Here is an 11,829-nt window from a genome sequence, read left to right as displayed (position 1 = left end):
AATATCATCAACAGCAGGATTAAGGTGAGTTCGAGTTTAGGTAATTTGCATTTTCTCGTCCACCTAAGAATGCGGTTTATCTCATGAATTTCTTTTTTTTGCCCATCATGTTAACTCCTTGCAAACTTTTAGGGTTTGAATCATTAAAATAGTTACTTATTAAATGCAACAATGCACGATTGCTTTGTGGTGATATATTTGCTATGCTAACGCATGTCCACGTAATTGAGTCCTTCTAACTATTAAGAAGATTGACGATGAACGTAGGTCAGTTGGCTTTTGCCCCACCATTAATTACAACAAATATATTTATTTCCGTTATTGTGTAAATCAGGTTGTTTAACAGGAATAACTGTATATGTGTATGGTTACTGATGGTTCAAAGACCTATAGAATAGGTCGTTGCTGATGATAGATAAAAATTGTACCGTACACAACAGTGTTGTATAGAGTTCCATATTTAATGACTTGAAGTCGAAAAGATACAGCTTGTACAAATATCATAGACACTTATTTTCAATGGAAATATATGTAAGCCGTGCAAGTATATTTTGTTCTAAAAATCCCTATTTCTACAACGTGTTACATATGATAGTATACGATTAAATGACGTTGGACCATCTATGTATTTGTATTTCATATGTGGTCTATGTTAAGACAATAACAGACGGCAGTGCAGGGCTGGACGTCTATAATCGGCCCGCTGCTGGCATAACGGCCCAAGGGCCTGTTGCCAGAGGGCCAATTTGCGGCTAAGGCCGATTATGGACATCGGACCCGGCTCTGCCCTGTGTTATCGTTCATATTACATATCATCCTATTATGCTCCTTCACTAAAATTCATTTCAGAATCATCTTTCCGTACCTTTATTTTGATTCGATTGACAACGCAATATATGACGTACCTCGTGTGACGAAATTTCTCTTACGAAACACACCAGATGAAGCTAACCTCTATGGATTTTAAAGCAAGCATGCAAATTGGACGTGGTGGTTTCTTTAAAAATAAAATATTTATTAAAGCATCGAACGAATCCAAAATGTATTTCAATTATCACCGTTTGCTGAGACTGAATTTTGGCGCCATTTTGTTCAGCATCAAAGAATCATATCTGAATGAAATAATTTACCTTACGTAGTAGTGTCTGCTAAGTCATTAAATATTTCAAAAACAAAAACAGACTCGACCAACTGTGGGATAATAATGCTCCGCACCTGTTGAGTTCTAGCCAGTGTTTTATCTCAAATTAGGTATTTGGTGTATTAAATATCAATAGATCTTTGTATGTGAAAAGTGTATTAAAAACTGTAAGTGCTAAATAAGTCAAGTCATCATTATATAACGAAGATGTAGGCTAAAAAGGATCCTGATCCTAACTTACGAGCCTAACAACGATTCTACTGTATTCTACGGTATATATAATCCGCGCGACCCCATTTTTTTCAGATATGAAAAATCTAGGCTAGGCGGGACTTCCGATACGAATAACGTTCGGCCCGCGAAGTCATTTTGTTACTAATTATAGTAACGATACATAAAATATGGATTATAAAATGCTTACCAATCAAAGTAAAACGTTATTCCAATGCATTTTCTTATGCATGATGGTCAATGTGCAGACACCTTGTCAGAATATCATCTTTATTAAATATTGTACTGCGACCAGACACTTCCGGCTTTCTATATTTTCGTTTCGTGTATGAAGCAAGCAGGGTCTAATGCTAATGTTATTGTAACACACATGGGCTACACTTGTAACTTAAGTACAGTTTACTGGTAGATATATACAAAATCAATTATATTACAGTTACATGTACTATCAACTATTGTTCTACAACTCTTTCTCCAATATGTACATAATGCTATGTATACACGTATCAGGAAAAACAATATGCTTCGTGGAATGATTTGTGTAACTTTGGTTAAAAGTATACATAATTAATATTATTGATCTTATTTGAATAAAAATAATTAGTATTATTATAATGATTATTATTATTATTACTAAAACACATTATTCATATTTAGACCTTATACATGTAAAATACAAAATGTTTGATATATTGTTGGACTTAATTAGCTTGATCGCAATTTGACGTTATTTCACATATTTATTTTATGCTTTCCGGCGGTTTATAGAGAAATATCAGTGAATTAAAACTGATAATTTCACTGTTCAAACAGTGAAAATTATCAGTGAAAATTATCGGTAATTTTCACTGTTTTACCGGAACTATTTTTTTTTACCCCATTGTGACCCCCAAGCAGTCTTCCACCAAGAGAGAGAACTCTTCAATGAAAATTTATATCAACTTACGGAGTAAGTTCCCATGAAAATAAATGTACACACTGTCGTCTGCTGTTTAAGCCTTTACTCTGAAACTTAACAATGAATGAAATGGAAAACGATGAAATTAATTTAATGTTCTCGGATATTTTTGATTTTGAAGATTATTTTAATGAAAATACAGAAAATCTTAATGAGACATCAAGTTTAACAGAAGAAACAACAGCAACAGTATCAGCAGCAACAAAAGTATCAGCAACACTGTTATCCATAACAGAAACAAACCAAACATATGGAAGGGCCTCAGAAACAATTTCTGCTGGGATACAGTCATCAACAGCCACTGCAGCAATAATGGCCACAGCAACAACAACGAAACGGCAGTTTCGAGAAGTCAATATTGACAATTTCCTGAATGAAAATGAAAATATGAACACCAAAAAGAAAACAGTTAGTTCTGGCTACCATAACTGTAAATGTCGCTTTTTATGATTTTTGACTGGCGCGACTTTATAGTTATTGACCAACCCCATTAGGAAAGTCAACCAGAAATTCCCGAAAAGTTGACAGTTAACAAAGACCGGTCCAAAACAGCTTTTATATGCAGTTATTGGCTCAAATCAACCACTTGATCGAAAAGATTAACATTTTTCACATTTAACTGATATATTCTTTTACAAAATACTATCTTAAACATATAAAATTTATCTATTCTGCTCTTACATATCGAGAAAAACAGCGATGTGACAGACTTTCTTGAAATGCAAATCTCCCGAGATTTCACGGTCAAATGACGTTATTTCTATTTTTAGTAACATACTATGTGCTCAAGTGTTTTCAAATTCAGAATGACATTTCCCGGTATGTTAGATAATTCTGGCTTGTTTTGTAAACAAATTGTAGTGTTAATACGAACTCAAAGTAAATATTGTTTAAAACTACCTGATTCACACTGAAATCAGTCTTATAATCCACCATACGTAATTTGTTAATCACAAATAATAGATTTCAGAAAACGAAAGTAATGTTTACAATTTCAGCAAAAGATGTCAAGGTCGATCCGAAAGTATCCAAATGAAAACTCATCACGTGACAAAGCGACAATGGCGTCAAAATTTTGAATTTCAGACTGATGAAAGTTATTTTCATCTATAGTAAGATGCATTTGAAATATTTGAACCTTAAAATATTCCCAGATGCAGTAATTTATATTCATTCACAAATATATGTAGAAATGTATGCAAGAAAATGAGCTTTCTTTGATTTATAGCGTGACATAAATATGTTACGACTCTGGTTGACTTTCGATACGGGGTTCGCTTCAGCGTAAAGGTCTGTCAATACTATATAAACTGTACGCTGAAGTTTCTTTAGCTAGAAAACAGTAAGTGACATAAAACTCTTCAACCAATTTCTTCTTCACAAACAAGACTCAAGAAATGTTGAAAATATTCCTGCGCATGAGTTGAACAATCTGATTTGTGAATTCTTGTTGGGCGACACCAAAAAAGATGGAAGTGAGTACGAGCCCACAACACTGCGAGGCATCATCGGCCCAATTGACCGCTATTTAAAACACAATAACAGTAACATATCACTCATGAATGACAAAGAATTTCCCAAAGTCTGGGAAGTGATGAAAAGCAAACAAAAGGCATAGAAAAAAACAAGGCTATGGGAATAAACCCAGAGAGGCTGTGACACTTGCAAAAAGAGGCAATGTATTCAGCCCAGACACTAGGAGATTCTAGTCCCAGAGCCTTGATTCATTCGTTGTGGATGATCTGCACAATCCATTTCGGCATGAGGACGGGAAATGAAATACATAAACTCTGCTGGGGGGACGTTACACTTGCTGTTGATTTTGAGTCAGGCGAGGAGTACATCACACTCGATACCGAGTGCCAGACCAAGACCAGAACAGGGGAAAATCCTAGAAATACCAGGCAAATTTCTATGTCTGAAACATTGAAGTAAATTCATCAAATCAGGTATTGCCTTTTAATTAAAGTATTTAATTTCATAGTCATAATTATAAGTGGCTTATAAAATTTACATGTCAAAATTAATGTAAATGTAACATGCTTATATTTATACATTATTTTTAATCAACAAAATGGTTAACTTATAAATGATTTAATAATTTTGATGTATTTAACAAATTATGGCCGACTCATTAGTAACAGAAGATCAATAAATTAATGATAAATAAATGAACTTAATGATTAATTGCCAAACAAAAGCCATTGACATCATGTTTTTATATGGTTTAAAGCAACTTCGTGGAAACTTTTGAATTCAGCATTGCTTTTTTATACACACATAATTTAATTTTGTTAGGTCAGTCAAACCAAGGGCTTATGCAGTCCCCGAAGAGCCCAACAGAGACCCAGTTCATCTGTATAAGCTGTATGCAGACAAACGGCCGGTGGAAATGAGAGGAGATGACAGTCCGTTCTTCCTTACACCATGCAACAGCACACAGCTTGGCTGTTCAGGAGGTCAGCAATTGGTATAAACAAGCTGTACGGCATCATGGCAGAGATGAAGGCGGACGCTGGGATAACAGAGCCCAGAATCACCCATACAGGTAGAATTAATTAACATTTAACTCATTTGCATATGTATGGTGGCACTAAGCCAGGTGACAACAAAGCTAAAAAAAATTAACTCGTGAAAACAGACTTATTTTGTGTTTCCCCGACTTATTTTTTTTGGAGCGCTGATGTAACCTTAGTGCCAATGTACATATCTTAAATAAAAAGAAAATGATCACTTACCTTTAATTTAAATTAGCAATTATCATCATTTGTTCACGATTCCGTATTTCAGCATGACGCCTTTCTCCGATTTTCCAGATCCATGCACTGTATTCTTTTTTGGATGAAGTTTTTCAAAGGGACACTATGCAATTACAAAAGCTTTTTTTTAATTGTAATATGCAATGTTTCCTTTTGATTTGTTTCCAAATTTATAGCCAAGACTATCAATAAAATTTCTTTCTTTTACAGTGCAAGAAAACACTTAATCCAGACATTAAATGATGAGAACAGCCCGGCTCACCAGATCGTACAAATTTCAGGCCACAAAAATGTCAATAGTCTAAATAACTATAGTTTGATAAACAAGGATCAATCAAAACAGATTTCAAAGATCCTCTCAAATTCAAACCAAACTGCTGTAACAAAGCAGAATCTTCCTCCATCTGCAACTGCAACCACGTTAATGAGTGATTTATCGATGGAAAGAGGATTCTTTGTAAACTCAAATTTCCACGGCAACGTTACTTTCAATTTTCACAGCTCTGAAATGGGTCTGTCCCAGAAGAATGTGTTTAATCAACAAGTGAAATCTCCAACACCAACACCGGATGTTTCGCCTGATATTCCTGATCAACCACGCTACAAGCGTATCCGTATGATTCCAGACAATGATAGCGATTAAATAGTTTGTGATAAAATTGGCACGAACAATTACTGTTGATTTTTTTCCAGTTAATTCCATTTAATTGTTATCACTCCTTTCGTGCGCATTTTGTTAAAAAATGGCGAAGACATTGTTAGCGTTATTTACGCTATAAATAGACTCCGCATATTAATACACCAACATGACATAATAAACAAATTGTGTCATCATATGATTATTTATTTTGTAAATGATGTTAACGGTGTTTTTGTCTTTTCACTTGATATGTGTTGCATTGTAAATACAAAAAAGTTATTGTTTAACGTTTGTTTTCTTGTGAACTATTTGCAACGCTTATTCATGTTATTGTTGTAAGCGGTAATGATATTTTGGGGCGCCCAATGGGTAATTGGTTTGAACGGATTGGCAAATGTATAAAAATATTAATTTGTGAGCATAAAATAAAAAGAAAATTTGTTGGATTTGGTGGAATATCGATTTTAATTCACTCGTGATCATAGAAAAAATATTTTTTCACTCGTGGCTGCGCCACTCATGAACATATAATTTTCTATGATCACTCGTGAATTAAAATCGATATTCCACCCAATCCAACAAATATCCTCTATTCAATAAAATATACAATACTGATAGTTATTAAACCAGTAAACGAATATATATTGGTATATTTACGTATTGTTACAATTAAACATATCATTATCTTTATAAAATCATGACTATTTACTTTGCAAACACTACACGTTTACTTTTTCCGCTTGGGCTTTTGGACTTCTGGATGTATTGTTCAATAAACATGCCTAACTCGTATAAAACATGTACGATTTCAGTGGATTTAAAGTTGCTTCATACAATTTAAAAATCAAAGGGACAGCATTCACGCAAATTGTCAGTAAGGAAATTTGGAAACAAAATGTTATATAACATCAACCTTTACATTAATTCATCTCACATCGAAAGAAAAACAGACAACATACACACACTAGTATGATTTATTGCATCAAAATTAAAGTAATTGCAAGGAATATATAATTATGTAAATTTATTCGGCTTACATTTCAAAATAAAATATGCAATTCAGTGTTCAACACTTCCAAAAAGAAAACGGTGTGTTTTTGTATCTTGTTTTACACCTTAATTATCAGGTAGACTCATGGAAAATGAAGCAAATGTCTAGCCACAATTGTGTCGAAATAACGTGTTTTTGTTCGAAGAAGAGACTTAATTTGGAAGTCTTGTCCCAGATGCCTCTAGAACATGTCAGCCAGGAGAACTACCATTGCTGCCCATGCCATTAAGGCGCACAGGCTGATCGCTGCAGCCGCTCCCCCGCTGTTATCCTGGCCCGGCCCCTGGTCGGGTGTGGAGGAGCTTACGACGTTAGGCAGACGGCTGGTAGCCGTGGTGGTGGTTGCTGGGAGATCCTTCTCCCATGGCATTCTGGAGTTGGAGGGCGTGCCCAAGCTTGACGCTGCATCTTTAAGCAAAAACATAAAATACATTGTAAAACATGGTTTTATATTCGTTTTGTTTCTTTGATTGTGGCAGTGTTTTTTCCCGATTTACCGAGGAGCAACTATTTGTTATAATGCGGCAAGCAAACAAAACAACGAAAAACAGAACTGACGAACAGGGCAGAACTTAATTTCATTTACGTCATACGAGTATTCATTATTTTATACATTTGGGTACATAGAAATCATTGTAAAGATGCTTCAGGGTCAACACGTTTTAAATGTTTAGTTCAACTGAACAAAATGGGGGCGGGGTATAATCATTTTCGAATGTCAACGTGAAAGAATTTAATGCTCTAGCATTATAATTATTTGTAATTTTAAATGCAAAGTAACTTATGTTAATCATCCAAATTATGAATTTATTATTTTTCGCTCGCGCAGTTAAAATGTAAGATTTAGACGGATAATTAATTAATTAATTATTATGTAGTAAAACAAGAATTAAACATAACTGTCCAAGTTGATTGATAATTGGACATTCATTCGTACACAAATGCGATGCATTGTTTATTTTGAGATGTTCTCAATATGATTTAATAAAATGTTGTGTAATATTGTTTTTATAAATTATTTGCGCTTGCTCTTAAAATAAATCAATAAAAAATAAAACAACGACGAGTGAATAATTCCACAATCAGAAAAACCAGTATTGTCCTACATGGACAGACATTACACATCCACGGACACCGGAAAATCGTAGTTAAATTCGTGCTGCACGTGCCTCGAAGCGTCTTAAAACATTCAGGATCCGCGTCGTTTGTGCCAACGCATTTCACTAAAATAAGAAAATAAAATACAGACGCGGTGCAAACCTCGATAAAAATATATGTAACTGTAGTATTGGTTACGAGAAAAATAACTTTGTTTAAAAAACAGCGCTACACAAATACGATATAAGATCTGACAGCGAGGATGAAGATATCATAACAAAGGACGCTCGTCGTGGATAAAGCATGGCAATCTTGCATAAATATAAGATAACCGTGCATATATGATGTGCGCTAAAACTCCATAAATAAACAAGACTATTGCCAAACAATAACAGTTCCGTACCTACCAACAAAATGAAATGACGTGCATAATCACCATATTGCCATCTGTCCATGTTTCAAGTTTCATGACAAAAAAATAAAGAACTTTTAAAGTTATCGCAGGAGTCACCATTTTCAGCAATATTTATAGTCTATTTGTTGCCATAGCAACCAGAACTCTTGCCGTAGGAACAAAATGAACTGACGTGCATAATCTCCATATTGCCAGCTGTCCATGTTTCAAGTTTCATGAACAAATATGAATAACTTTTAAAGTTATCGCAAAATCCAGAAAAGTGTGACAGACTGACAGACACACAGAGCGCAAACCATAAGTTCCTCTCCGGTTTCACCGGTAATGGACTAAAACGACAGTCGTTTTAAGTAGTTTTCTCTCATGAAGGCTTATCACATAGCTTAAACAATAAAAAACGAACTCTGCATAGTATTATGCAGCGTATGTGTGTTCAAATTATTTTATTTAACCTTTTTAAATTGTAATGTATTTTATAATTAGGGACTTTTTGGTGAGTTTCGTCATCCAGTAATGTGATGTTTCTTCTTGTCAAATGTGGGTTGAAAATCATGTGTGTGCATTGCCATACATATTTGTATAGGCACGGACATTTGTTTTGTTCAATTGTTTTGTGTCAGTTTTTGTTATAATTTTATCAGAATTAATGTGAATAAAATTGGTACTTGACGGTATTGGTATTTTACGACTACAGATGCAACCGTCTGGGTTTATATATCAATATATCAAGCCTTCTAAATGCATTTACTTCACCTATTCGGTCAGGGACATTAACTTACGTGAACCTCGAACTAGAAACTGGGTTAAAAGGGCCCAGCTTTCCATCTAAGAACAAAAATGGTTCTAGTCCATTTGTGAGATTGAAGATAAAGAATAAAGACAATGCTTTAAATTGGAATATTAATGAATTGCCTAATTTTGAAAGCAAACTTTGCATTAACTTTTTCTATATACATCATTTTCATGAAGAACATTCTGTTTAAGACATAGTCAATAGTGCTAGCCTATTTATTTATTTATTTACGTGTTTATTCATTTATTTATTTACTTATTTATTTATTTATTTATTTACTTATTTATTTATTTACTTATTTATTTATTTATTTATTTACTTTTTTTTAACTTATTTATTTACTTATTTATTTATTTATTTGTATCAACATGTATTTGTTGTTTCTTAAGCCTATGAATTGTTTGGTGAATACAGGCATTGAAAACTTCAATGCAAACTTAGACTTACATTCACATATTGTTCCGTTGTAGTGATCATTGTCAAGACAGTCGCACGATGAGCCGGTGGTCATGTTGACATTAGAGCCACCCAGACATAGAAGTCCCTTGAAATCTGGAGCATATAAACATCGAACCATATGAGCCGTGCTCTGTGAAAATGGGGTTTAATGTAGGTGCGTAAAGTGTCGTCCCAGATTAGCCTGTGCAGTGCGGGTCGATCAGGGACCACACTTTCCACTGTTATGATATTTTTCGTTTCAAGAAAGTCTCTTCTTAGCAAAGATCTAGTCTAAACCCTCTGATCCGATTGTGTATTCAATTTACAAAATAATGACATAATTATGCTGAACAATGTTTCAACCATACAAGTCAGCCTTTAGGTATAATACTAAACTTTTCGCGTTTTAAACCCTCTACCCCGGTTGTGTATTAATTTAATAATACTATGACAGAGTTTAGCTTGGACATGTTTCAATCATTCACTCTTAACTTGAAGAATGCTTCACAAACTCTGTTCCGGTAATGTATGCATTCACCTAAGGCACATCTCGAAACGGTATTAAAGGCACTCGTTGTAGTTCCATGTAGCTCACTAATAAATATTTGCTATCCCAATGAAGACAATATATACATAAAACGTGTGTTGAGTTTCTTACCGCCTAGCTTTATGGTTGAAGTACAGTAAGATATATTATTTGTTGAGTTTCTTACTACACAGCTATGTGGTTGCAGTACATTTAGATATAACATATGTTGAGTTTTTTACCGCACATCTTTGTGGTTGAAGTACAGTAAGATATATTACTTGTTGAGTTTCTTACTACACAGCTGTGTGGTTGCAGTGCATTTAGATAGAACATGTGTTGAATTTCTTACCGCACAGCTTTGTGGTTGAAGTACAATAAGATATATTATTTGTTGAATTTCTTACTACACACCTATGTGGTTGCAGTACATTTAGATAGAACATGTGTTTCTTACCGCACAGCTTTTTGGTTGAAGTACAGTTAGATACATGTATGTTATTTGTTGAGTTTCTTACTACAAAGCTATGTGGTTGCAGTACATTAAGATAGGACATGTGTTGAGTTTCTAACCGTACAGCTTTGTGGTTGCAGTACACTTAGATAGAACATTGGTTGAGTGTTTACCGCACAGTCATGTGGTTGCAGAACAGTTAAATAGAACATTTATAGAGTGTCTTACCGCACAACGTTGTGGTTGCAGAACATTTAGATAGAACATGTATTGTTTCTTACCGCACAGCTATGTGGTTGCAGTACATTTATATAGAACATGTGTTGAGTTTCTAACTACACAGCCATGTGGTTGCAGTGCATTTCGATAGATCATGTATTAAGTTTCTTACCACACAGCTTTGTGGTTGCGGAACATTTATATTTAACGTAGGTTGAGTTTCTTACCGCAGAGCTTTGTGGTTGCAGTACAGTTAGATGGAACATTTGCTGAGTTTCTTACCGCAGATCTACGTGGTTGCAGTGCAGATTTATATTATATTTATATCTATATAGAACGTATGTTGAGTTTCTTACTGCAGATGTACGTGTTTGCAGTACAGATTTATATTATATATATATATATATATATATATATATATATATATATATATATATATAAATATATATATATATATTATAAATTTGTTTGTATTTATTAGTTTTGTGGTTGCAGCACAGTTACGTTGACAGTGATATCTTACCGCAGAGCTTTGTGGTTGCAGTACAGTTACGTTGACAGTCATCACTTACCGCAGAGCTTTGTGGTTGAAGTACAGTTACGTTGACAGTCATCACTTACCGCAGAGCTTTGTGGTTGCAGTACAGTAACGTTGACAGTCATCACTTACCGCAGAGCTTTGTGGTTGCAGTACAGTAACGTTGACGGTCATCACTTACCGCAGAGCTTTGTGGTTGCAGTACAGTAATGTTGACAGTCATCATGTACCGCAGAGCTTTGTGGTTGCAGTACAGTAACATTGACAGTCATCACTTACCGCAGAGCTTTGTGGTTGCAGTACAGTTACGTTGACAATCATCACAACCCGCAGAAGAAGTAGGCTTATACGGTTGGTCGCGTTCAGAGGGATCCAATCTGTATCAGTATGGTATGGCACAAATACAACAGTATCACGAGATGCTTTTTTAAGTTGTACAGCTGCCAGTAAAAGATTGCTTTAATAACAACATGGCAGTTTTCGTGTAAGACGACTACGTGTATCACACAGAATACCGCAAAAAACTTCATTATTTACTATAAATAATTTTAAAGTATTCTTATTATAA

The 11,829-nt window shown here is 34.5% G+C and overlaps 2 protein-coding genes across 17 annotated transcripts in view; both read right to left on the bottom strand.

Moving 5' to 3' along the window:
- LOC127848556 (cysteine-rich venom protein ENH2-like) overlaps positions 1-11,829 on the bottom strand; it is a 110,908-nt gene that overhangs the window by 16,139 nt on the left and 82,940 nt on the right. The window lies entirely within an intron of this gene.
- The window catches only part of LOC127848553 (A disintegrin and metalloproteinase with thrombospondin motifs adt-2-like), a 126,511-nt gene that overhangs the window by 58,853 nt on the left and 55,829 nt on the right, over positions 1-11,829 (bottom strand). The gene's annotated exons all lie outside the window — the stretch shown is intronic.

This window comes from Dreissena polymorpha, chromosome 10 (genome assembly GCF_020536995.1).
Source record: "Dreissena polymorpha isolate Duluth1 chromosome 10, UMN_Dpol_1.0, whole genome shotgun sequence".
Classification (NCBI taxonomy): domain Eukaryota; kingdom Metazoa; phylum Mollusca; class Bivalvia; order Myida; family Dreissenidae; genus Dreissena; species Dreissena polymorpha.
This window is presented reverse-complemented; position numbering and strand designations above follow the sequence as displayed.